The sequence below is a fragment of the Coturnix japonica genome, chromosome 4 (assembly GCF_001577835.2).
Source record: "Coturnix japonica isolate 7356 chromosome 4, Coturnix japonica 2.1, whole genome shotgun sequence".
Classification (NCBI taxonomy): Eukaryota; Metazoa; Chordata; class Aves; order Galliformes; family Phasianidae; genus Coturnix; species Coturnix japonica.
The window spans coordinates 17,615,415-17,639,833 of NC_029519.1; the positions used below are offsets into that span (position 1 = coordinate 17,615,415).

Here is a 24,419-nt window from a genome sequence, read left to right on the forward strand (position 1 = left end):
TACAGTTTTCCCCCTAAAACTAAAGTTTGCTGAATAAGCTGTTCAGTTAAAAGCTAGATTTGGTGACTGAGTACTACAGAGCATGGGGCTGAGCAGAAAGCTCTTCAGCTTCCCACGGCTTCCTCTGCCTCACAGCAGATGCCAATTACTAACCCTGTGCCATCTGTGCATTTTGTTGGGCCATTTTTATAAACTAGGACTTATGTTAAGGATAACCATTCAGAAGGATCAATTCAAACACTTTAAGTCATTTCATGAAATGAAATAAATCAAATTTAATTGTGCCATCAAAAGAACTATTAAATTTTGATAGACAATCTCAGAGTTTTGCCTTGACTGACAAAAATAGACCTTAACAAGTCTGATACTAGAACAGAGTCATTTCATTAAATAACAATAAGCAATTTATATCTCTTTTTTGCAGTTTAGGAATCTCTGAAAATACAAAAAGGGAAATAAACTATCAACATAGGTTTAAGTAGACACTCTGGGCTGAATAGGTCGATGTCTACCTAAATAAAAAAAAAAAAATAAAAAAATCATAGGATAATAAAATAGCTTAGTTTGGAAGGGACCTCAAAAATCATATAATTCCAGTTCCCTGTCATGGGCTGGTTTCACCCACCAGGTCAGGCTGCACAGATACACATCCAGCCTGGCCTTGAATGCCTCCAGAGATGGTGTTTTTCATAGTAGAGGTGCTTCAGCCCTCTCATCTTCATGGCCCTCCTCTGGACCTTCTCCAACAGCTTCACATCTTTCCTGTGCTGGGGGCCTCCGACCTGAATGTAGTACTCCAGATGGAGTCTTACAAGGGTAGAGTAGACGGGAACAGTCAGCACCTCACCCTGCTGCCACTTCTCTGTTGATGCATCCCAAGATACTGTTAGGCTTCCAGGATGCAAGAGCACACTGCTGGCTCATGCTAAGTTTTTCATCTAGCAGGATCCCTAAGCCCTTTTCTGTGCTTGCACTTGACTTTGTGGCAACCCACTAAATTCACATGGGTCCAGTTTTCAAGCCTGTCCAGGTCCCTCTCTTAGTGAAATTCCTTCCTTCTGATGTAGTAACTACACCACTCATCTTGTGTTGTCTTGCTGAGTGTGCGCTCAATTCCATCATCTGTGTCACTGATAAAAATGTTAAAAAGTACTGGTCTGAAGAGGAATCTCTGGGGAACACCACTCATCCCCAGCCTCCATCTGGACATTAAGCACTGACCATAGCACTCTGGCCATGGCCTTCCAACCAATTCCTTATTCAATAAATAGCCCACCCTTGAAACATGTACCTCTCTAATTAGGAGATAAGGATATGTTGTGGGACCTTGTCAAATGCCTTGCAGAAATCCAAGTAGGTGACATCAGTTGTCCTTCTTTTGTTCACTGATGCTATCACTCCATCATAGAAGGCCCCCAGACTGGTGTGGCATGATTTGCCCTTATTTAAGGACAGATAAGAGAAGAAAAGATCTTTATTCCTAGTTAATATATTTTTACTACAATCAATTTGCTCTTGTGGAGTCTGTGTGAAAGATGATCATGTAACTGCTACATTTGAGAGGCAGATAGTCCCATTAAAACATTTTGCTAATGTTCATATACCAATGCTTCCCAGAATTCAATCTCTGTCAAATAAATATCTTTTTGTTTCCCATTAAATATGGGGAGTACAGGTTACTATGGTGATCAATAGAAAACAGACTAAACTCTGATTCATCATAATTGCCACATGCTGGAGGAAAAAAATACCTGAACATCATCTTCCAATTTCAATCTGTATCTCTGAAAAATATTTTCAGACTATAGAGTGATTTTATGGCATCCAAATAACACTGAGTGAAGTATCTCTAATAAGGAAGTGTTGCAGCAGAATGCTCCTTCAAATGAAAGTGTTTTAGGTCTCAGATGTTTTAAAACTCATGTTCACAAACCACATTTTTTGTCCTTTTATTCTATACAATGAAATGTGGAACTATGACTCACATGAAGACCTACAGAGTGACCTACTATGTGCGAAACTGTCACAAACATACTTCTTTATTTAGGTCATGTACACCTCACCTTTGCCGGTTGTATTCTGTCAGTACCCAGTTGAATTCAAACCCATTTATTCTGCATTTTACATTTAAACTTTGGCACTGGGTAGCTACAGGGCAGTAACTGCTTTGATGTCAGAGTTTTGGTGGCTTCTCTGTTTTGATAAGAAAAATGTCCATGCTTTCACTTGCATGTAATTACACTCCTTCAATTTTCAGTTTGAAGTCTTAAAAAAAATACTGTATTAATGTTAACATATTTTTCCTTGGTAATCTGCACTTCAAAATGTACAATAAACATACTGGTTTTTCAAATACGTATAGAAAATTTAATGCCACAAATTGACATGCAATGCTGTAAGTATTTCTAGTCATTTCTGGGCTTATTCTCTAGTAATTAAACAAGTCTTTGATTACTGTAGAATTCTATGATGAACAACCCAGTAATCTTCACAGTGTCACTTAAATGCTCTGGAAAAAAAGATGGCAGTGCTAGGGCTTAAAAAATTGGGAAAAGCTAGGGAAGAGACACTTGATTTTGCTTTAAATTGCATACAGTTCCATTCTAAAATATTTCAGTTAATTTATATCCCCGTACTTCATACTAATTCAAAGAAAATTCATACTAATTCAAAGAAATATTCATATTCATACTAATTATATTCATACTAATATTCATACTAATTCAAAGAAAAGATCACCCAACTGGTCTTCAGAACTCAGCTCTGCCAGTTCACTGAAATCCCTTGAATACAATCAAGACATAGAATAGCAGCTTTGAGATGTGTCTGATTTTCCCTAATATGTCCATTCAACCCAATAGGCAATAGTGTCTCCTTGTGTTACCTTTGATGAGTTGCTTTTTGTGTTTTTTTTTTTTCGTTTGTTTGTTTTGTTTTGTTTTGTTTTGTTTTTGAGAGAGAGAGAGAGAGAGAGAGAATTACCTATGTTTTAATTGTAAGACTGCACAGGGGACTGAGTGGAAGTGGTTGAAATGACTTATGATCCAACGTAAGATACCAACTACTGCCCACTCTGGAGACTTGGAGCTTTACACAATCATTACTTAGCAGGTGTTTTTTTATCAGTTTTATCTCTGGTCCCAGTCCTGGCCTTCCCAAGAGTGTTCATGGTGGTGTTACAGTGCTTTAAAGTCTAACAAAAACTGTGCAGCACAGTGCTTTTCTACAGTCTTTGCAGTTCAAAAGGGCATGCTGGTGGGATCATAAATACCTGAAACTTTTCCTTCAAAAGATTGAAAAGCAAGAGATTCAAAGGACAATAAAATCCAGAGCTCCTAGCTTTTATCATTTGATGGTATTACAGAAGACATTTCCGTTCCAGCTGAATATTGCTTATCTTGAGTACACAAATTCTCAGCTGGAGTAGCTTTGAGAGAACAGTGGACTGTCCCCAATGTGGTCTTCTACATATTCAAAGAGAAAAAGAAAAGAGAATGTCTTTCAAATTTCATATTTTTGGCAGCCTTTCTTGGATTTCTTGAGGGCTTTAGAACAATATAATAATAAAGCTGGGATATGTTTTCTTAGAAGGCATGTGGTGATTCAAACAGAAATCCTGATTTATTCCTTGTAAAAACTTTATAATGTAACTGTATAATCCATCAATGAACCCAGTTACTCTAAAGGTAACAAGTAACCCTGTTAAACTACATGTCCATTACAAAGTAGCTCTTACTTCATAACCTTTAAGTAATTGGTGTCACTCTGCTGTCATTCTCTCAACTCATCACTTCTCCCTAGCATGGGTGTTTTTGTCTTTGAAATGTCATCTTAAATATCATCAGTGCTTGCAATCTTCTGTACAGACATGTAAAATTAGAATAGATGTGTCAAATATATCTACTAACATGGAATTTATTCAATGAAAATCCATATGGATGAACAATTAATGCAGTAACAGCTCTTCTTCTCTGACCTAAACATCATTCTTCATTATAGCCTGGCTGACGTGACTGCAACACAAATGAACCATACCCTTTGAAAACACCAGCTGTTTTGATTGCTCCTTCATAACAACAACAACAACATATAAAGCACCTCAGAAATTAGCTCACAAACTTCATCCATTTATGAGATGCCCCCTATTCCCCAGCTTATATAGATATATACAGATATCCGTGTAATTCTCTGTTTGTGCCTTCCTGAGCTCTATTCTGCAGTAATATTCATGTCTTCCTATTTTTATCTGGCAGTCATGGAAAGCAAATGTAACAAGAACATGAACATGCCCACAAATGAGTCAGTCTTCTTGTCAGAAAGCAGTCTAGTCATTTTTCCATGTTACTCCAACACTAACAAAGGCTCAGGCAATCAACAGTTGTCAGTTGTACCAAACTGCAGACAGAATATATACTTAAAATTCTGGATTAAAGTTTAAATTCAGTTCTTAGTTTTCCTACTGAGACTTTTCCTCTGTGAATCTGACCAAGAGATTTTCTTTTACTTCCAGCTCTGCTGCTCTAAACAAATACAAGATTTCTCAGCCATGCAAGCAGCACAGGCTAAATAAATGATTGGATTGTAATCAGACACAGTGGTAAGTCAGACACAAGGGTCATTAAAAAGAGCTGGATCAGTTTGATGACTATATGTTCCAGGACTGCTGTTATTAATTTTTGTTCTGTATTACATTCTTCAGTAATTTAGAGGGGGTGAAAAACACAATGATCATTTGATGAGGTATGTTGGTGCCCTAGTGGGAGATTTCAATAGGAGTAACTTCTTCCTAGGGATAAGCTTCAAGGCAAGGTATGTGTGAAAAGTTTTAGATGGAGAAAATAACAGTTTTTTGAAAGAATAAAAATTTACCAGCCGCTGAGATTTGAGCTCAAAGTGGAGTTGCTAGATGGAGATAAAGTTAGACAGACTTGTAAACTCATTCTTTGTATTTTTCCTTGTTGGAGCAGGGAGAGCACATGCCCAGGATGAAAATGTTTTAACAATGACTTCCCATGCACAACCAAGTAACTGTGAGAACAAAACACAGATGCTGCTGCAGGGTTTAGCTGTCCTACCCAGAATACTGGATATGTTCAGTCTCACTCATTCTGTGGGTGAGGATAAATAGTGACTACCTCCTGCAGCCCTTGGGCTCTGCAGGTCATTGGGAAGGAGCAAAGCAGCCAGTGAGTGTTTACTTCTGCCATACTATCATCTGTTCTGCCCAGCCTCCTCCTTTTTTCTAGCTCTGGAATCATAGCCTGCAACTCTGTCAGTACTTTGCTGTCTTAGGAAAGCCTGCAACACCAAGACAAAATGAATGAATTTTTGTTTACCTGGTTGTTATTTTTCTGATGTGCTTGCAAATTGTACTCTTTTAAAGGTCAAATTTGCCAACTGACTCTGCTAAAGGGACTCCAGAAATCAGTAAGTGACAGCAGTTTCTGTGGTTTCAGTCTTTGGAGGAGACTTGTTCTTAATTTGGGTGGTAGGAATGGCTTTTTTTTTTTTTTTTATCTGCTCTTTTTGTGTGTCCTTGGAAATTTTCTTTCACACATATTTTATAAGATATTTCCAGCATAGACTCTTTCAACGAGTACTTGAAATTGCCATCTGAATCCAAAATCAGATTGAAAGTTATTGTAAATTTCAGCATGGCCTGAAGCAGGTCTTGTACCAATCAGCAGTGCCAGAGGCAACCATCTTGTAGTTCAGATGTAAGACACATATACGTATCTACATCTATCCTTCCTTTTGTCTTTGATTGTTCTGCACCAAACGTTTTCAGGAAGGAACATTCACTCTCTGTTTTCACCATTCCTAAAGGCTTTTTTTTAGGATGCTGTTCATCTGGAACCCAGGAGATGATATCGAGATTCTGTAGCTGTGTCTAGGTATATTAGCCAGTAGTTTCCTAGAAACCAAGAGACCTGAGGTACAGAAGTTTTGAGGATGTCTGCCCTAAGCCCCTCTTTGCAACAATCAGCATTAACATTCAAATAAGATGCCTTATAGCACATAGGGTAGCTGAGATACAAACATGCAACACACTTGCTACTCTGCAACCAACATCCCAGGCAAACCCGAAGAGTTTTCTGTCCTTTCATGCTTTCCCTGCAATCTACTTGCAGCATAGCACACCAAAAGGGTGTCTTCATGGTGTGGTTTACATGCTTTACCTTACACTTTAATTCATCTTCTTAGCACTGTACCTTAGCAAATGCACTCATTACACAGTTGACTATACAGCAGCCCAATTTTTGCCTTGCAAATGCAAGGAATGTTTAGCTAAGTAAAGCAGGAAAATATCCACATGGGTTTCTTTTATTATACAGCTTCCAACACCTAAACATCTGTAGTAAGTTAGCTTAAAATACCTCTGTTGTGTGAGACTTTAATCTTACCCTTGCAAAATAATAAAAATATAAAACACCCTGTTTTTCCTTCTGACAGGCAAAAGATGCTGCTGTATTTCAGACAGTCCTGATCAAGAATTAATGATGTAAAATGTAATTTGAATGTAATTATGGAGAAATGCTATTAAAAATCCTATTAAAAATGGCTTAAGTTCCAATTTCATATTACCCATTTTTTGATGGTCTAAATAAAAAAAAAAAAAAGAAAAAATGCAAATGAGGAAATTGTATCCAAATAAGTTACATTCTAACAGAGGAATTAATCATATCTCTATTTAGTTTTTCCCATTAGTTCACTAAAGATGAATTTCACATTGATATTCTGCAATCATTATGCTTTGTCTTTAGCTCCAGTGAATACCTAATTCCTGATTTGTAGCAACTGATGTGGGTACATCAGAAAAAAAGAAAAAGAAAAAAAAAAAGGAAAAAAAAATCCAATAGTAATTTCATTTTCTGTAGTGATCTTTCAATATAGTGATCTGCATTTATTTAATTGTAAGCTCATTTATTGCTGAGCTCCTATAATACTTCTGACAGGATTATAAGGTTCTTTAAAACACTGACGCAGGAAACAGCTTTCAGTTTGCCTCAGTATTTACCAAAATCAAGAGCAGTCCTAGCAGAAGGAGAATCTGACTTTTCACTTCAAAATATCATTATATGCTTAGCAAAAACAGAACAAATGATAGGTGGGTTGTTTCAGAACCGGAGTCTGCTTTGAACTGTGGATTAGCAGACTTTTGTTGTTGATTGTTTGGAGTTTCTTAACCAGAAGGTCAAAGCAGAATATCTGGAGCTTTACTATATGTGCTTACAAGCTGTTAAGCAGCTCCTATATGGTCCTGAATAAATCAGCTTAATTGCTCTGAGTTCAGAGAAGCAGCATTCAGGAGCATTTTGGTCTGGCATTGATTGAGAGACTTTTAAATTCTGTTTTCACAAATTCCTCAGCAACTAAGCTAGATATCATCGCCCCCAAAATTGCTGGTTTAGGTGCCTCCTGCAAGTACTATAGGCAAGTCACAGAGTGCGAGCATCATAATAGTTCCAGCTTTGCTTTGCCTTATGATGAGATAACAGAATAGTAACCAGAATTTTTTCTAGTGAAGACTGAGCAGGAGACAACTCATCCACCATTAGGTCTTTGGTTCATTTGATACCAAAGAAAGCGAGCTATATAAGGATATCAATTTTATATTCCATTGACACATGTTTGTCATTAATTCAGATTCTTCAAGACGGACAACAACCTACATGAAAGTATAGATGCATACAAATGTAAAAGTGATCAGAAATTATCTTGTAAACCAGGGGGAAAAAAAATTGTACTTTTGGAAACTGTTACTTTTCTTTGAGCTTGAAGATATATTCCATTTGGTGAGGAAAGAAGGCTGTGGTTCAGTTTCAAAAAATAGTCCCATATGTATTCCCTGAAGGGTAACTTTTCTTCAGTCCTCGTTTTATTATCTGTTTTATCATTTCCTTATGGTTGTGGCAGAGCAATTCCTCAGCCACACACTTGGCTATAGCTCATTGCTGTGACATACTGACACTACTCTTCAGGATTTAGTGCTTTGAATAAAGTGTGGGATAAGGGATATTTAATGCCCAGAGGAGAGGAATGGTTGTAGATGCATGGTTTCTGATGCATGACTTTCAAGCACAACCTCGGTCAGTTTGCTTTTCACTTCCCTGGGTGGAAACATCCCAGTTAAGGCACCTTTTATTTCTTGAAGATAAATGAATGTGCTGCAATGCTGACATTTTTCCAAGCGGCCAAGAGGTCAGGGTGGAAATCTTCATCTCAGAAAAGAAAATGAGATTATACTCTTCATTTCTGTCTCTTAAATAAAGGGATAGTGATCCCCTGCTGCCAGGATCTTTCAGAGGCCTCTGTCTGAGTTTTGGCACTTAGATAACAAGAGAACTTGGAAGCAACAGTTTTGATCTGATGTGGTTTAACCCAACAGGTGGCTCAGCACCACACAGTCATTCTCTCCCTTCCTCCCTGCCTTGTAGGATGAGAGAGAGAATCAAAAGGAAAACCAAAAACAAACAAACAAAAAAAACCAGCGAAGTAGAACTCATGGATTGAGATAAAGCTATTACCTAAGACAGAGAAAAGGGAAACAATAATAATGATGATAAGTCTATATCTACATATATATATATAAATGTATATAACAAGTGATGCACAAGCAATTGCGCACCACTGACATATGACCAGCTAGCCCCCCAGGCAGTGGAAGAGAGAGAAATAAACTCCCACCCCCTTCAAAACTCTCCTTCCACATGATATCATATGGTGTGGAACTGACTGGTGTAATGTGGTTTTTGTGTTCAAATGAAATACTATAAATACAGTAGCCCATGTATTGTTTTATTAGAAAGAAAGCCTATATACAGATGCAGTTTCTGAGCAGGCATCTTCATCTATTATATAAAAATTCTTAACCTTTCATTCTAACTCATCTAAATTTTTGCATGCGGCTCTGATAGAGATGGTTTCTTTCTGGTATGAGAGAAAGAAGAACATTCTATACAACTGCTGCTCCCCAGCAGATCATACCTATCCATGTGCAAGCAACATACACATGCTCCTCTGAAGAAAACACTAAGAGAAGCCATAGCCTCTAGCAGTAATCTCAGCTCATCTGCTTTCCCAGCTCTCTCTAAAGTAATGGATGAGTCCTGCTGGTATCACACCACCTGTGTGAATGAAATTTCAACAGGCACCATTTATTAAAGTACAACTCAGCATCCCTGGGCACACTTTTCAGCTAACACTGACCAGACAAAACAGAATCCCTATTGGAAAGTGGAAATGTTGACTTTTAGTTCTCACATTTAATCAAGGAGTTTCTGATTTGGCAACAAATCTGCTAGTCTCTTTGCTCCAGAAACATTTCATGGGGTAGTTTATCTTAAATCTTGAAGGCACAAGAACAGGCTGCCCCTGAATGCCCTATGGGGAGCTGTAGGAGAAGAAGACCCAGTGTTAATGAACCAGGAACTATTGTTGAGACTCAGAAAGAAAAAGAGAGCCTATGTCCTCTGGAAGAAGTGGTGAGCTATTTGGGGACATTACAAGGAAGTTGCTAAGGTATGTAGGGAGGAAGTTAGGAAGGCAAAAACCCAACTTGAACTCAGATTGGCCACTGCAGTAAAAGAGAATAAGAAATCATTTTACAAATATATCAACAGTAAGAGAAGAACCAAGGGAAATTTCCATCCCTTAGTTGATACAGCAGGGAATGTGACCACTGAGGATAAGGATAAGGCTGAGGTCCTCAATGCCTTCTTTACGTCTGCCTTTATTAGGCAGATCAATTATCCTCAGGTCACTTTACGCCCTGATCTGGTAGTCTGGGATGCCATGCAGAATACACCCCTGGTGATTTAGGTAGAGATGGTCAGAGAGCTCCTCCTCCATCTGGACTGTCACAAGTCCATGAGACTGGATGGGCTCCATCCTAGGGTGCTGAGGGAGTTGGCAAGGGTGATTGCCAATCCACTCTCCACCACCTACCAGCACTCCTGGTTGTCTGGAGAGGTTCCAGATGATTGGTGGCTTGCCAGTGTGACTCCCATCTACAAGAAGGCTATAAGGAGGATCCAGGGAACTACAGGTCCATCAGCCTGACCTTGGTACTGGAGGAAGTTATAGAGCAAATCATCTTGGAGATCACATGGCATATGCATGGCATCCAGGGGATCAGGCCCAGCCAGCATGGGTTCATGAAAGGCAGGTCGTGCTTGACCAACCTCATCTCCTTCTATGACTGGGTGACCAGACTGGTAGATGAGGGAAAGGCTGTTGATGTAGTCTACCTAGACTTCAGCAAAGACTTTGACTTGGTCTCCCACAGTATTCTCCTGGAGAAACTGGCTGCCATGGTCTGGACAGGTTTACCCTTCTCTGGATAAGGAACTGGCTAGAGGGCCATGCCCAGAAGGTAGTGGTTAATGGAGTTAAGTCCAACTGGTGACCTGTTAAAAGTGGTATCCCCCAGGCATTAGAACTGGGGCCCATCTTGTTTAATATCTTTACTAATGACCTAGATGAGGGGATTGAGTGTACCCTCAGTAAATTTGCAGATGACATCAAGTTGGGAGGTGGTGTCAATCTACCCAGGGGGAGGGAGGCCCTTCAGAGGGATCTGGATAAACTGGGTTGTTGGGCTGAGGTGAGTGGGATTCAAGAAGGCCAAGTGCCAGGTTTGGCCACAATAACCCCATGCAGTGCTATAGGCCTGGGAATGAGCGGTTGGATGACTTTGAACAGGAAAGGGACCTGGAGGTGTTGGCTGATGCTCAGCTAAACACGAGTCAACAGTGTGCCCATGTGGCCAAGAGGGCCAACAGCATCCTGGCCTGCCTTATAAATAGTGTGGCCAGCAGGAGCAGAGAGGTAATCATCCCCCCGTACTCAGCTCTGATGAGGCTGCACCTTGAGTACTGTGTTCAGTTTGGGGCCCCTCACTACAAGAAAGACATCAAGACCCTGGAGCACATCCAGAGAAGGGCAATGAAACTGGTGAGGGGTCTGGGGAACAAGTCTTATGAGGAGTGGCTGAGGGAGCAGGGATTGTTTAGTCCGGAGAAGAGGAGAGTCAGGGGAGACCTCATTTCACTCTACAGCTTCTTGAAGGGAGGTTGTGATGAGGAAGGGTTTGGCCTCTCCTCCCAAGCAATGAACAGAGAGTTGGTGGAGTCACCGACCCTGGAAGTGTTCAAGGAACATTTGGATGTTGTGTTGAGGGACATGGTCTACTGAGAACTATTGGTGATGGGTGAATGGTTGGACTGGATGATCCTGTAGGTCTTTTCCAACCTTGGTGATTCTGCAATTCTGTGAAACAGGACCCGAGGAAATGACTGGAAGTTGTACAAGAGGAGGTTTTGATTAGACATAAGGAAAAACTTTTTCCTTCAGGGAGAGGTCAGGCACAGGAGAGGCATGCTGCCCCAGCTAGCTTCCACCCTCCATGAAGCTATTTAAAGCTTAATATTAGGTACGAATGTTAAGGGCGGGTGTTTAAACTGTGCTGCTAATGTGCCAGCTCCACCCCTGCTGACTCAGGAGCCCGCCCACAAGCTGCCAGCTCCCCAGCACAAGCACAGCACTGTTGCTAGCTTCAAAACAAAAGACTTTAAAAGAGGGGTTTTTTTTGGCCTTTTTTAACTTCAGATCCCTTGCCCAGTGCAGTCTTACCTGCTCTGAAGCTAGTCTCTGCAGCAAATAGCTTGTCTCCGCAGCAGATGCAGCTAGTCTCTGCAGCAAATGTATAGTTGCGTAATGGAAAATTTCATGTTCAACTAGATCTTCAAAGATATCCAACATTCTCTTCTAAGACACATCATCAGTTTTCAAAGACATATTCTTATTTTGTGCATCCCTACAAAACAGGAACTTTTTTCCTCCATTTTTAAAGTCGTGGTGGTACATTTAAATTCTTACCTTTTTTAAAGAAGTATTGCTTCCAAAACTGAGCATCCGAGAGTAATGCCTAACACAGAGTTAGCAAGGTCGCATAATATGGGGACAAACTATTTTGCAGTTAAATAGATCTAAGCTCTTCAGGGAAGAAGATGGAAGCCATGGCCACAAAGTGACTGTGCTCTTTCTTGGGTGGGGAATTCATTTTTACCAAAAGCAAAAGACAGTAGAATACAATCATATATATTTCCTTCTCAGGAAAACTTTTTTTCCTTGTTGTAAAGGACCAGTATGAGACTGAGAGAAAGTAGAAATTTATTTTTACTGGATCTTATTTGATCTGTTATTTCAGTCTTCCAGGAAAAAACTGAAAAATCAGGTTTGCAATAATTCTCTGTAAAAGAAGGAAAAAAAATGCTGCCTTTATCCCATTGACAATTTATTTCTCAAAATCAATGCATAGCCACTTTCATTTTACAACATGAAATATCTTAGATCACAGTGAGATCTAGGAAGCGTCACCAGTATTTTTCTTACCACTAAAAAGCATTCACAGTCTGGGTGCACTTTCAGTGGCTTTATGAAAAAAAGTACATTGGAACACTGTAGTCTGTGCAGAAACCCTTGTGGCTAGATATCAAGGCTGTAAAATATGTTCATGTAGTTTTTCTCTTTCAAGAAAATCAATGTAAATATTTCATTTTAATTCAGTAGTGTTGTATCAGATGAGTTGCCTGGGCATTGTAAGAGATTGCAGCTCAGCCTCTGGATGGACTATTACTCATTTGTCATCTAGAGACTAAAAACAAGTCAAGGTTCACATCAAAGACTTGGCACAATGGTCAGATACTTCAGTTTTAGAGAAGCTGGTAAGCCAGTACAGACATTGTGTTGAATGCAGCTAGAATAGCATTAATGAGCTCTTTGAACAAAAATAAAGCAACCACATCCCTGTCATTTCAGCTTCCCTGGAAGAATTTAGTTCTCTGGTATTGGCTGGGAATGCCAGACCCAGGAACCCTGCCATGTTCTCTACAAACACATTAGCAATTGAATCTTATGTTTCTCAGATGGCTTCTTTGCTTGTGCTTTCTCCAGCTCTAAAAAAACACATGAAGAATGAAATATTGGACAGCCTCCTGCCCTCCTCCCTCTTCCCATGGGTTCTTTCAACAGGCAGAAAACATCCAAACTGATCTGTGTGTTCCGCTCATAGCTAATTATTGCAGTACATTTGTCATTTTTCTTGAAGTTTGTAGCACATAAATATCACTTACATCTGTGCTCATACGCTGCCTCTCAAACAATCACTGAATACTTACATATTTCATTAGCATCATGCTGGAAATGGAATATGTTTCTGGGTTTTATAACTTGTCTTTGAACCAGAGCCTCATACCTCATCATACTTTCAGGATTACAGTTCATCTCAAAGTCAGAAGGAAAAGTGAATGTGATACATTTCAGTGTGGGAATATAAGAAGACTATTCAGAACAGGAGCTGCAGAGCAAGATGAACAGCATGTGAAAGCAAGGCTGAGAACCAAGGACATCTCTAGAAGAAGAGAAAAGCAAAAGGAACAGCTCATGGCTCTGATTGGATAAGTGCCTGCATGCACAGTTAAGGAGTGTTTGTGGAATACTTTGTTGACATGTAAAAGCAGATAGAAAAAATGTAAAGGCGGATGGGAAAGCTAAGAGGAAACTTGTGAATGTATAAAAGTGAAGTGAGAACCTGTAATAAATGATCAATATTGTTCACATCTGAGTGCCACACATCAGCATTTCTTCAGACTGTGCAGCTAAGGTCGCTGCTCGCTAACACCTGACTATTTTGATCCTGAGTGCTCAGTGAAATAGTTAATATGATCAAATCAGGGTACAAATCTGTATGGGAAATTGGTAATCACAGCCTGAACCTCTGATTAATCAGCTGAGGGAAGTGTTGGGTCAGCTGTGGGAGCACAGGTGAGAGTAATTTAGCTTGACTCCACCTCCTCTAGACCTCATTTAAGGGCTGACCATCACTAAGGCAGTATTTCTTGGAGACTGCTCTTTGGTGGAGACTGCCTCAGCAGTTCCCAACAGACTGAAGGCTTCCATTGGGTGAGTTTTTCTTGTAAATAATCTTTTGGCTATTTACCACTATCATCTTTTCATTATTGTCACTGTACAAAATCGTAACTTATTCTATGTTTGTCTTTTTCCCTGGTCTTTGCATGAAGAATGAGTAACTTCACATCTTGTGAAACTACTTACTCCCTGTCATGAATGCAAGGAGTTATTCAACTCTTTGCATTATCTTCTATCTTAGCTCATGTTTGTCCCATAGACTTGGCAAAAACATGACTGAATGACAGTCCAAGGTAATGGTATGTCTCTATCTTAAACACTTCAGTGTTCTGATAAATGAATTCTAACACAGTCATCCAAAAAGAAAAGAAAAATAAAAAAAGTATTTGTAATAGTTATTAACTGAAGATTTGCCTGTTCTTACTTGGAATGGGTAGGGAAAACGATGGTAATGAATGCACAGGCAGAAGGATTGACAATTATTTCATCTATAGAGTGATCTGCTTCCCCTTCAGATTTCACTTGGCATTTTCAGAGACTTTAGTGAGGATCTAGAGAGTAACAACCAAATCAAAATCTTGATTTCAATCTTTCTTCTTGGATTTTACATGTGGAGCATGTTGCACTTGTTACTTGTTGTTCTGTGGTCAATCTTAGAGGAGAATGATGACATTGCATTAATTGATGAATGTTTGTCACAGAGTTATCTAGATCAATCTGTACCCGTGACAGGGGGCAGCAGGCCTGTAGGCCCCCTGGCCCAAAAATGGGAAGGGAAAAGGGGAAGGGTAGGGAGATGGGAGCTGGGCCCAAAAACAGAACAGTGGCAAAGACCTAAGGAGGAAAACTTAATTTTACTAAGTATGGTATTGGATTGCAAGATAACACAATATAATACAATGTAATTGAAATTGAGGCAAATGAATAAAAAAAATGAGAGAGAGAGAGAGTGTTCAAAACCAAAAGGTCTACTTTGAACTGAAGGCTTACAGTTGGGGAGAACACCCACACACTGCCAGGCAGTGATCAAGAGAGATCCAGAGAGCAAGATCCCATGACTTCCTCCCATGGCTTATCTTCCTCTCTGGATGTGAAGTCACCTGGGATATTCTGTTTGAGATGATTTCATAAAATAATTTAGCTTGCAACCTTTTCAGAGGATTGTACAGTTATTGAACAAGTTGGGGCAAAGAGAACACATTTAAAGGCTATGTAGTGTGGTATCATTTCAGTGGTATCACATGCTCTCCAGATCTGCTGAACACCTTCCAAACTCCTAAAAGACACTTCTGCCCTACAGACGCTTCCTTTATTAGTTTTCAAACCAACTCATGCAGCCAAATGAAGACACAACCTGATACTTTATTCATATCCTAGAGAAATGATCCAGGTGTTTTTGTCCAAGCTATAAGGACTATCCAACACAAAAGTATGGAGAGCCTAGACTTAAGGTAGTTCTTTGGAAACAATCTTAACTCAGAAAGAAAAAAGTGTATATATCCCTATATAGGAAGCAATTTCCAGCAGTTTCTGCTGAAATAGTACTATATTTTTATATATTTGTTGGATGTTGTATTTGCATTTCAGTTTTCCAAAGATGGATGTATTTGCTTTGCACCATGCTAGATACTGAAGTCCATGAGATTTCGAGTATATACAACAAAATACTTGCATAAAATTTTTACAAGCTCACATTAATTCTCATTTCACAGATTGTTCAAGCCTGACTAGCAGATGTGAGGAAAAAATCTATTTTCAGCTGCAGTGACTTTTCCCTAAGTAGAGATTTAGAAATGACATAGCATTTTTATGCACAGTTGAAATGCTAGTTCTATTATTCATCAAGGTAGAAATTTGTTACGTATATAATACTCTATTTGTGAACAGTTGAATTAATTGTTGTTTCCCATAATTGCTACAAGTATCTTGAAAACTAGTCCAGATTTCCCACTATGGCTAAATCTGTGGGGAGGGGGGCCACCAACAGCAGCAACAAAAAAACCCAATAAAAAACAAATGAACTAACAAAAAACCCCATAAAATATAAAATAGCAAATGAATAGAATTGTTTGCTACATTCTGGTAGTGTACATTTGATTCAGTATATGACATTTCAATACTGGGCTTACTGTAAAGCTAAAGACAAAATAATCGTACCCGTAAGTCTTGCATTAGTTTATCCTCAGATGTATCACAATAATAATAATAATAAAATAAAAAATAAATTAAAAAAAAAAAACAAACACAAAACCCTTAGAATCATAAAATTCTGAGAGTTGGAAGGGACCTTCAGTGGTCATCTATTCCAACTGCCCTGCAATGATCAGGGACGTGCACAGGTAAATCACATTTCTCAGTATTTACACATACAAAATTAGGACAAAATTAAGAGTAGGAATCTGGAATACATTTTTTGTGGGCCTTAAAGCTGGAGGTGTTGCATCAAAAAGTATTTTGTAGTGTCCAAGCACTGGCACAGGCTGCCCAGTTAGGCCGTGGAGTCACCATCCCTGAAGGGGTTCAAGGACTGTGGAGATGTGGCACTGAGGGACATAGCTTGGTGCATATGGTGATGATGGTTTGGCAGTTGGACTCAGTGATCTTAGAAGCCTTTCCCAACCTTAGTGATTCTACAATTCTATAATTTTATGTTAGTGCACAACTTTTTTTATTATGCATTCCAATTGCATTCAGATAATGTGCTATCTTCTGTACTTTGCGGCACTGGCAATGTGACACAATGTGAAAGCTAAAAAATAGAGAAAAACACACTGATTAAAATTACAGAAAGATGCCCCAGGTTTTTAAATAGTACAGTAAGTACCTAGCAGCCTTTCAATTACTGAAGATAATTGTCAGCCAAGTTCTAAGGAAAAGCTTTCAGTTCCAGTTATAAAAAAATGAGGTAATTCTCTCTATTCTTTTCACTCCTGCCTCTCGAAAATACCTCAGTATTTGAAATATCTCAAGGTTTAGACAAAGAGAAAATAGTTCAATGGTATTGTACTGAATTGGTCAGAGGTTTAGGCATTTAGCAAAACAATAGGCTACAGTACCACCACTATATATGACTGCTATGTTACTAAGATATCCTTAGAAGTTTGGTTGAAAGTCTGGATATTTAAGCATTCTTGAAAGATCTCTTAAAATCTAAACATCTTTCTGCAACTGAAATTTTCATTACATCTATTTGAAAAGAACCTCTTAAAATGCATATCATTCCCTGTCTTGCCCCCAGTCATTCTGTAAATAAATCAGAAGAGATGGGGAGTAGATATGCAAAGGGAAAAACAATCTAACTGAAAATAAATAAGAAGAATTAATTTCAGTTTTCTTGTCAACAACATTTTTTGTATATTTTGCCGAACTTGAGGCTAAAAGGCTAAAATAGGGATTTCATCTGATAATGTAAGCTTGAAACAATTTTGAATAGTTTTATGTTTTATTTATCTGTAAATAGCTCCTATATAAAAATTATATTAAATTGTTCTACGTTTTTCTACATCTACATTTTTGTAATTGGGGGACAAGAGAACTGAAAAAAAGAGGGAGGAAAGGATGCTATAGATTTCTGTGAGTGCTACTGCTAAACATAGTATTTATCAAACCAGTAATCACCTTTACCTTCTATTTATCCAGATTTCTATGAGCTCTGAGGCCCTTCCAGTCCACTCTGCAAGCTGTCATTCATGATCTTCTGATAGGTAAAAAGAACAAAGAGTGGCTGCTTCTTTCACTTCTTTCTTACTGATGCCAGGGTCTGCTGAGTGAGACTGAAGACTGTACAAGCAATAAGGAGAAAAACAGTCTCTTGACAGGTTAGGAACAAGATGTCTTAGAGGAGAATTATGTTCGGATTCACCCAGTTTGAATTATGCTCCCATTTTTGTGCCTTATTCCTCTTAGATGTGTAGACCTAGAGTCACCTGCTCAAAAAAGTGAGACTCAAATTGGCTCCTTCCATCTCTACCAGCCCTCAAGCACTTAAAATGCCAAAAAGTCAGACTCATCTTCCATGACAGTTTTGGCCTTGAAACTTCAAGCCACCACCTATGTACATCTCGTCTCCTGAAAACTTTTTTTTCTGCTGAATTCTGGAACATGGAAAAATAATGTTTTTCTTTTATACTTTCATTTTGTCTGTGCTATTTTTTTGTTGTTTCTTATTCACTTGCTGCCCCTGGGTTGTACCAGCTGCAAATACAAAAGTGAAAAGAAATGCAGCTGACTACTGTCAGGCAGGAGTGTGAATATGAGCAGCCCTCATAGAAGGAAGATTATAACAGTACAGAAACTACAGTTAATAGTCTCCTCAGTCTGATTTATGTTTTACTGATCTTTCCAACCTGTGCCCTTTAAGAAAGGACTTTTTCGGTAGGCTTATTTTTTAAAAATAGGGTTTTATTTCATGTCAGGGAATTCAGTGATTCAGTATCCATTGCAACACATAAAAAGCACTTCTGGGCTGGAATGAGATGAATTTGAAGCAATCACTATCCTTTTCTTTTTCCTCAGGATTGCAATTGTTTAAACAAGTAGATCTGCAGAATCATAGTGTTTAGGTCTGGAGATGAAGAGTATGTTCTTGCCCAGAGGGGTGATGTGGTATAAAAATCTTTCTCATTAATGCACCTATTCCTCTATCATTAATTTATAGTTTTTATTTTTATATGTATGCATTCTTTAGGTACTGAAGTAACTGGTGAAGTTAGTTAGTATTTTCCTCAGACAATCTGCTTAGTCTTTTAGTTATATTTTGAAGTCTGGAGCTGGGGCAGTGCTATGTCAGTGTTCTGATGATAAAATATATTATGCAACTAGCTTTTCCTTCAACCAAAGCAAAAATAATGTTGAATGCTATTAATGTGACTTTTCTCCCCAGAATTAAGTTAATTTTTATTTCCACTTTGTAATTTGTAGTCAGATAGATATACAGGGAGGTGATTTTCATAGTCCTGCCTGCATGACCTTGTAAGTGGTGCTGGTCTAGCAGCTATGTGGGATGGAGATAGGCATCCAGATGCTCCCTCATAAATTGCCCAAAAAAGAAGGGAAAGCTATTCTGTTTTTCTAAATGAGTTCTTCCTCTATCAAAGTGAGAATAAGACTTCTCAGTTACAGAAGAGCTATGAGGGGTCATGGGCAACCATCTATGTACTCAACTAGATGAATAATGAATGAGTGAAGCATGGGAAAACAGCTGTCGCATTTATCTTCTACGTACCAACAACAGGGGATCATTTCTAGCATCCCAGTACACCAAAGGATCCTTTGAAAGAAGTTGTCCCTCGTTTATTTGGCTATACATACTAGAGTGTTGTTTTGTGGTGTAGAGTTACAGGCGCAGTAAGAAGAGTTAGGGTGTAAATTATTTTTAGGGACCTTTTAAGTTCAGTAAAGATTTGTTCATTTCCAGTATCTTCTTTCTTTTTGTATCATACGGAGCTTGTTATTGTGAGCCATTTTTTCTTAAATATACAGAGAAAATCTAAAGGATAATTACATCTCAGAACCATCTTAGTTATCACAGCTAATTGACCAGTTTTGACAGCTGGAGAAGGAGGGATAGCTGTAGACATAAGACAATGTTTCACAGAATCACATAACTGTAGGAGTAGGAAGGAACCTCTGAGGATCAAGCCCAACCCACTGCTAAAGCAGCTTCCTTAGGAAAGTATCCAGGTGGGTCTAGAATATCTCCATAGAAAGAGATTTCACAGAATCTCTGGACAGCCTGTTCCAGTGCTCTGCCACTCTCACAGTAAAGTTCTTTCACATGGTGGTATGAATCTTCCTGTGTTGTAGCTTTTGTCCACTGCCCCTTGTCCTGTCGCAGCACATCACTGAAAAGAGTAGAGTGGTGCTTGGACAGTACTCCTGGCACAGCTATAATAATCAGTGTCTAGATTTAGAAGTATACTATGTGCACTGTGAAAGAAAGAGAACATTGGTGAATTTTATGAAATCCTTTTTTCAGTCAGTTTTCTGCAGGAGACAGACACCATTAGCACTAAATCAGTTACAATTAAATTGCATTTAACCAGAATTGGCAAATTCAATATCGCCCACGTTTCATTATAGTTTAAATGCTATAATGATAGATTAAATTAAACCACCTTCCACAGTATCTTCCTGGTAAAATCACTATCAGTTATAATTTTACTTTTTTTGCTTAAAAAATAAGCAACATATAATTGTCCTAAATCACTGATAATGTTACTTGCTCTGGTACAATGGGCAATATAAAAACCCTGCCATCATGTCAGAGGGCACAGCTATTAAAGAAGTCATTTCAGGCTTTTTTTAAAGCATATTAGACATTCTTTGGTATTAAAAAATAAAAGGCAAATATTTTAACTCACAATCTTGACTCTTGTTCGAATGAAAAAAGATGAAAATGTAGAAACTTCAACTCCTTCCAATGTCTAAAAAGAATCATTTTGCCTCTTCTGTTGGAAGGCTTTATCAGTATGATTTCAAGAGCAAAGTTAATGTTGACCATGTCCTTACACACTGTCCCACAGAGGTGCTTTCTTGAAATGAAGTCATGGTTAAGTGGATAAAAAGAAATAAAGGCCTTCTACTTTTTCTTTCTAAAATACTGTTACATCTGTAGCAAGATTTTAAGATCTCACCAAAATTAGCAAAATATTACTCTTGTTGTTAAACTGAGTTGCATAAAAGTAATTGGATCTGACATAAAATAGTTGTTCTTTCAAAGTTATACTTCAGAGTAATCAGGGAGCAGGCAACCATAAATTAAAGCAAGACAGGCAAATTCCTTGGTTCCCAAACCCCCAGCTCAGTTATTTAAAAAATGCACCTTCTTAGAAGAGAGGCAGATGAGCCAGTAAAATTAACTATACACTAAATGCGCATATTTTTGAATAGCTTTACTAGGCAGAAGTATCCAGCTTCTTCAGTTCAGATTTCTCAGTGGAAGTAACCGGGAAAAAAAAAGCCCAACATTAATGGAATAAAAATAAGTAACCCTCGGTGTCTCTGAAATCATCAGGTAAATGTGTATGCCCACGCAGAAATACAGCACAAAAAAACATCTCAGTGATGAACCATTACTACTAGGCATAATCTATAGTCCCTGCTAGTAATTTAAGTTTATTAATCTTGTGAAATGAATGTGATAATGCAGCTAACAGCTTCCTACTGAGCCATTCTTGCCACCGCTTGTATCATATATTATACTGAGGCAGAATAGCTCTTGAAGAGAAGATCTCTGAGCAAACCCTTGGATTATTAAAGCCACTCTAGGCAATCAGTAAGAAGGGCTGTTAAATCTGTTTCTAAAAGATTTCCTTTATTGGAAAACAGAAAGCATTAAAAATAAGTAATATAACAATTATGCTCAGTTTATGCATTCTCCTCTTTAGAAATGAGCTTCTTTATTTTCTACAGAGAAACTTACTAAAAAAAAAAAAAATGAACTATATTTTCATCAGATAGATTGCTTACAGGTACTTTAGGTCTTTGGTCTTCAAGGCTCTACTGGATTGAACAAAAATGTATCCCAATTTAAGGCTATCCAAGGGAAATCTAGAGGTAAGCTGGTCCTACTAGCTACAAATTCCATTTTTTTGAATACTAACACAGACAAAGATACAAAATCTTATCAGCCAGAGAATCACATATTGCATACTACTCTTAGGGAGGATGATGTATCTTAAAATTCTCTGAATTCAGGCTACTTGGCTGCAGCATGTTGAACATCATCACAAAATTTACAGGGCCAAAGTAGTTAGTTAATCCAAAGATGTCTAATAATTTTGATGCTGCAGACTGCATGCATGATGCAGTTGAAAACCACTGGATATAGATCACACACCTAAAGTATGAGTAAACTCCTGGAAAACTCATAGGTAAAGTCTGAAAACCACCATTCAATTTTTTCTTTTTCTTGAGTGTATGTACTCGTATACTCCAAGAAGCACTGGGTGGTCATTCCATCATTCTGGAAATAAAACTGAAATCAAGTCCTCATACCTACTATATTCCAGTACATTCCATAGTTTTTGCTGATCTGTTCTTAGTGTGAAGGCTGCCATTACTTAGAAATGCAAACAACAAATTGTCTGAACCCTCTGGTTTTTTGTGTTTTTTGGCTCAAAGCTCGTTTTCTTGCTGTAAAACTGACTTATCTAGGAGATGAGAGGTGGGTGTTGCTGTGTGGCAGTCAGCATCACTGTGTGGACAATTTTACATTTGAAAGCATTTCTTTGGAGCTGTTTGCCTTCAGAAGAGAGTGCTCAGGACTGTTTACTGGTGGAAGATCTGGCCTGTGACCAAATAACTCCAGCTTGCTATGGGAGACTGGGGGATGATACCATTGTATGCTTTGTAGGCTTCCTTTTATCTGCTGGCAAGGCCCAGAAGATGGGAACAAAAGGAGTTCCTGCTGAGATCCAAAAGCCAGAAGCTGTCACTCCAAAATGAGCTGACTCAACCACTTTGGACTTATAAGTTTGTACTGCCATTGGGAAGTTTCTCCATCACAGTCATCTTTGCCACCATCGTCATCGCCCAATGACCCACCACTACTGAAGATCAACATCTGAACTACGAGTCATGCTGGAAACCCCAGTGGTGACTAATTCTCTCTTGCTTTCTACAAAGACTCTTTGCTTTTATTTCCTATCTTTTCTATTGCCTGTCTTCCCTTCCCCGTCTCCCTAAACTACTGGGATTTGTAATAAACTAATCAGGCTAATGTTTGACCTGTTGTGTCTTAATCTCACCATCAGATATGTATATGTTAAAAGCAACTCCTCTCTCTCCAATAAATCAGAGTGAGACACAAATTCTGTCAAAAAACTTTATAAACACTTTGCAGCACTGACCTTATTTTCAGTAGGTCATTAGGATTCATGTCCATCCTCCTGTTGGTGAAGGACAATGGATGAAAGAGAGAACATATGTGCTTGTGCTAGAACAAAAATCCATCCATTTTAATCTTTTCCCAGAGTCTGAAACCTGCACAATTTAAATCTTCTTGATGTCAGCCAAGCATAGATATTCTAGAGGTTGAAGTAGTAGCACTCAGGTGCTACTAATTCATCTTTCCTATTGGCTCAGTTTTCTTCCTTTTTGGCATTTAAAAAATCTCCAAATAAAATATTTTTGCATCATAAAGAAAATAAAAGTTAAACAAGTATAAATCACAAGTGCCCATACACTTCTCTACAGTGATGGAAGTAATAGAAAGTACCTGGGCTCCTGTGTTTTCACCTACATCCCTTTTCGCAGACAGACATTTCTTCACATTCCTCAAACTCATTCCATCAGAAATGATTCATGATGCTCTGCAGAGCTCTCTCTGGTACCCAACTAGATAATACAACAGAAAGCACACCTGATATTGATATTCATAGCCATGGATGTCTGCTGCAGAAAGCCTACTGGAAATTGAGAGCTCTTCTGAGCTACCTCTTAAAGGAACTTCTGGTCTGATTTAAGTTTGCTATACATTTCAGAGACAGAATGTATAGCATGGGTCCTAACCTCAAGGACGTAGCTTCCTTTGGCCATTGTTTCCTTGGTCACATTAGTTAGTACATAATATCAGTGAAAGTGATATATGAAGTATTGATTCACATACAATTTCAGTATTTAATTTTCTGCAGCACTCAGGTCCTCTCAGGTAGAGTACTAAATTACACCACCTACTAACAAATTGATGAGAATGTGTCTGCTTTCATAGATACATAGTAGAGCACAATTGATCAGGTATACCTATCACTTTCTGCTAACAGAATTGAAAATCCCCCAAAATAGTTTCTCTATAATGCTTGCCTTACATTGGCAAAGTATACTTTGCAATTTCACAGCTATGCTGTATTTTAATCTTTACAAGTAAAATTCATCACGCTTGAGCAAACCTGACAAAAATCTATGGGCCAGATATGTTAAAAATGGAATTTAAAGATTGAGCACTAATTTTGAATTTCACCCCAGGTTACTGATGTCTCATCAAAATCTATAGAAGTCAAATAATCAATATAGCTGTTAAAATATATATACATATATAACTATATATATATATAACTGTAAAAACTGTCAGATTTTAGTATAAATTCTAATTTGTCCTACAGGTGTTTCTGAATAGACTATTGCAGATTCTTAGAAGCAAAGTAGAAAGTGCTAAATCCAGGAGAAAAAAAAAAAAAAGAATAAGGTCAATTTATTAAGCAAATTTTAAGCATGGTTGTTGATTTGTATTTGCTTTTTTTCATCTCCATAACTTCTGAACAATTCAATTCACATAACTGTATTTTAAATACAGGGGTTTTTTACCCCTTCCTTGTTCCCACCCACCAGCTCCTCAGACGGCAGTAAATATGAATTATACTCTTTACTTTACTTGCACATGGAAGCAGTGCATTTGTACATATTATACTGCAATGTAACTAATGTAATCCAAGCTCAAAGCCTTTGATTTGTGTGTTTCAGGCTGTGCCTTTTGACTCTTACCTTCT

The 24,419-nt window shown here is 38.3% G+C and overlaps 1 long non-coding RNA gene across 1 annotated transcript; it reads left to right on the forward strand.

The window, feature by feature from the left end:
• The first annotated feature begins 13,900 nt into the window (after positions 1-13,900).
• On the forward strand, positions 13,901-22,382 carry LOC107312992. Its single transcript, XR_001554726.1, has 3 exons — positions 13,901-13,965; positions 17,572-17,750; positions 22,289-22,382. It is a non-coding gene; the product is annotated as an uncharacterized LOC107312992 (long non-coding RNA).
• The last annotated feature ends 2,037 nt before the right edge of the window (positions 22,383-24,419 follow it).